The sequence below is a fragment of the Centruroides sculpturatus genome, unplaced genomic scaffold, assembly GCF_000671375.1.
Source record: "Centruroides sculpturatus isolate CEXI.00-Female unplaced genomic scaffold, Cexi_2.0 scaffold1145, whole genome shotgun sequence".
Lineage (NCBI taxonomy): Eukaryota > Metazoa > Arthropoda > Arachnida > Scorpiones > Buthidae > Centruroides > Centruroides sculpturatus.
In genome coordinates, this window is record NW_019385332.1 from 193,639 (window position 1) to 197,491 (window position 3,853).

Sequence of the window (3,853 nt, forward strand, 5' to 3'; positions counted from 1 at the left end):
GATACGTTCCGTTCTTTATGAATCAATTTTGTAGGAATCAAAGTTTACGGACTACGGCTGTTTGAAAGGTTTTCTTCCATAAAATTAATCGATTCTAGACTAATCCGCCTCAACATTTCCAAAATACGTATATTTTTTTTCGAAATAATCTGTATAAACTACGCTATAAACAAAGAATTATAGGATTACTTACCGAGTGTGCACCATTCGATATCGCCATTGCTCAAGCTTGTTTTCGTCGCGGAGCAGCACACACCAAACCGCGGCTGATTTCTGATAACTTATTTTTCTGCGAAAACTTCGTTGAACTTTGGAGACATCATTAATATAAATAATTTTTATGGCCGTTGAATAAGAAATGTTTCTTTCACAAGAAATGTATAAAATTACAGTACTGTATTAGACTTACGGTACCTAATTTACATACTGTACAGACATTAGTAAACAACTTATTCGCCTAAACTCTCCGTAGCGTGGGGCTGCATGGCGGAAAGTATATATATATAATTGTAATAAAGTTACAATAAATTATGTTAATATATAATTATATGAACAGTACCTAATTTATATATAATACTGTACAGACGATAGTAAACTTAATTTACTCGCCTAAACTCCTCGTAGCATGGCGCTGGACAGCGGAAAGTAGTTCGGCTGCCTGATGACATTTTACCGAATTATAGGAGTTTTTTTACCAGGTTTGTACGGATATTGTCGCAATTTTTTCGCTGTTTTATACGAATCATAATTATAGGAACTTGTGTTATGGGGTCTACTGTACAATAAGCGTTCTAAAACCTTTAGGAGAACTAACAATAGAAACAATGACATACAACCAGAACATGCTATATCTCGAAATCAGACAGTCTCAGAAAAAAGTTCTCACGATATTGTTTGCCATAACTGTTGGAAAAGAGGTCATTATAACAAAAGCTGTAAATATCCAAAATTTTATGCATTCGAAAAAATGCGCCAACTCGTGGATAAACTCGAAAATCAAAATGAGGAACAAAAAAACTAATGGATCGGGCTCCCGAGTAAGAGCCCTGTGTTCAAGCTGCTAGAATTCCTCCTTATCTTTTAGAGTGTCTCGCAATTTCGAAATCAAAGGTTACGCTCTATTTATTTGGATATCGAAGTATCTCCGTTTAGTGCCATCATTGATACGGCCTCAGAAAAATCATTGATAAGCCGAAAACTATGTATAGAATTAAGACTAAAAATACGTTCTGAATCTATTGAACTAATCGTAGCAGATAATAGAAAGATAGAGTGTGAAGGTACTTGTATGTGTAGACTACAAATAATGGGAACTAGTATTGAATTTGTGTTTGTAGTATTGGAAAATTTTCCACATGAATTTTTACTAGGTAGTGATTTTTGTGAACAAATGAAAGTAACCATCAACTTCAGAGACAACTTATTTATAGTGCCAATGGGAGAGAATTGTATTAGTCAAATTCAAACGCCCCTTCTACATCATAGCAACGCAAAATTCCGTACCACCGAAGAAACACTTGTGAATGCTCTTACTATGCGTGCTGTAAAAGGTAGCTGTCCAATTAAGCAGGGTACAACAGAAATAAAGCACGAAATGGGCGAGAATGGTATCAATGTGCTATCAGGTATTTGTGACGTGAGAAACAATGAATGTATAATTCTAGTATTAAATAGCACTTCAACTCCTGTTTTACTCCCAGCGAAATCTACTGTTGCCAAAAGGAAACCATGTGAAGAATATTGCTTTATTAACTTGTCTTTATCGTCACAATCAGACAGTAAAGCAACAGATTCAAATACTATTAGGCCAAACGCTAACCCGTTGAAGGAAAGGGACGTTAGCTTATTCGTTCATTCTTATCGAAAATTAAATATAGAGTCATTTACTTTTAATATCGGGAATGATTTATCTAAAGATTCTGTAAAACAAATAGAGGAAATATTGAGAGGAAACCTAAACGTATTTGCCAAAAACAGGTTTGATCTTGGAGTATGCACCCTAGAATTCCATGAAATAGTAACGAAGACTGATGTCAAGCCAATTAAGTAAAACGCTTACAGAATGTCTCCATATCCAATAATCCACGGCGCCCGCGTTACCTATTCTTATTGCCAGCTGATGTTGTGTTTTTAAGAACATCTTTTTTGTTTGTAAAAATGCAGAACTCACGCAGTAGAGACCGACGAGACTCGAACTCGTGATCTCCTGTTTACTAGACAGGCACTTTAACCAACTAAGCCACGGCGCCTCGTTGCCTATTGCCAACTGATGTTGTATTTTTTATTTCTTATCTTGTGATTTTTGGAAACGACGAAACTAAATCGTACTCGTAATTCTGTTAATTCTACCAGCTTAAGGCCTCATCGGTTGTCGACGAATATTGAAGTTGAAATAATGCTTATTGCCGTTATGTTTAACAATATGTGTTTTCATAACTTAGCATAGTAACATACAAATGTGAGAATGCGAGAGCGGAAACAATTCTTTCGATAATTTGTTCATTTTATTTATCACATGTTGGTACAGTTTGTGATTTTCTCACTTGACTAATCATTCAATGTAATATTTTAGCTACAAAATACACCAAAAATCGTCGTATTTCGGCGGAAAGAAAAGTAGAAGTTCCCTTAGATAGTTGTCTTCGCACATATTTGACGAACATCTGGTTTCTTTCCTAACTTGTATGTCCTATCAGATGATCAGAATACTAAAATCCGATTGGTGAAATCGTAGAATAAAAAGGGAAATATTCACCAGTTTGTGGTAGTTTACATCCAAGAGAATTTGCCATATTAACCGCAGTCTGTGACCACAAAGAACCTGTCTTTCTAACAAAAGAAGATAGTGTTGCTCCGATTCTCTAGCATTCATCTTTCATTCTTCAAGTTTGAACGACAGAGGTATTATCATTATTTTTAACCGATTGTAAACTCTTTTTCTCTCTCTGGTTTTAAAGGTGTATTTTAGATAAGCTCGATTTTCGATAGGTTGTGTTATGTACCTCGATTTATGCATCTCTTTGTTTTATTTCATTGATTAAACCGTTTTAGTTATTTGTTAACCTGGTGAAATATTTGTTATTTGTTAATTGTTATTTAATATTTGTTATTTGTTAATTGTATGGGAAAATGCTTTATTTTCTCACACAATTAACACAACTTAATCATTTTTGCCAGGACAGTTTACACAATTTTCCTGATTCCTCCTCTTGTGGAATAATGAAGTGCATAATATTACATTTAACTTGAGAGTAAATTAAAAGAAATCTTTAATAGTAAGAAAATTAGATGCATTGAACCAATTGTTGTAAACGAACAGGTATAAAAAAATTCAATGAAGTTTTTCGACATCGTAAAGATGACAAACAGAATTAGCAAAACACAATAAACCATTGCTCGTTCGGAATCAAATGTCCATGAAAAATTTTTCATTTAAATGAAAATTCGAATGCAATTTGAAAGAGATTGTACATTTATAAATTTCGATTGTCGTGCGTTTGTTTGTGTGTGTGAATGAATCTTTGTTTATTACTCTGATTACTGTTCCTCTTTATTTTCGAGGATGGAGCCAAATAAATGACAATGGATAGAAGAAATACACGGCAAAAAAAAAGTCCTCCATTAGCTATATATCAACTTTAAGATTGTAACGGAAAGTATAATAATTTGATTCAGTATTTCCTTTAAAGGAGTTAGACAGATGACTGGCACCACATTCACGGGAATAGCATGATGTACAGAAAGATACACGATTAAATTATAATATTATCATATTAAATTATCGCGAAAAGCATTTCGACTGCTCTGTTGTAAGATAAATAAATACACTAAACGCTTTAAAATATAATTTTAA

General features: G+C 33.7%; 1 non-coding gene across 1 annotated transcript; it reads right to left on the reverse strand.

Annotated features, from left to right (window-relative positions):
- Positions 1–2,175: 2,175 nt before the first annotated feature.
- Trnat-agu lies at positions 2,176–2,249 on the reverse strand. The gene has a single exon. It is a non-coding gene; the product is annotated as a tRNA-Thr (tRNA).
- Between the last annotated feature and the right edge of the window lie 1,604 nt (positions 2,250–3,853).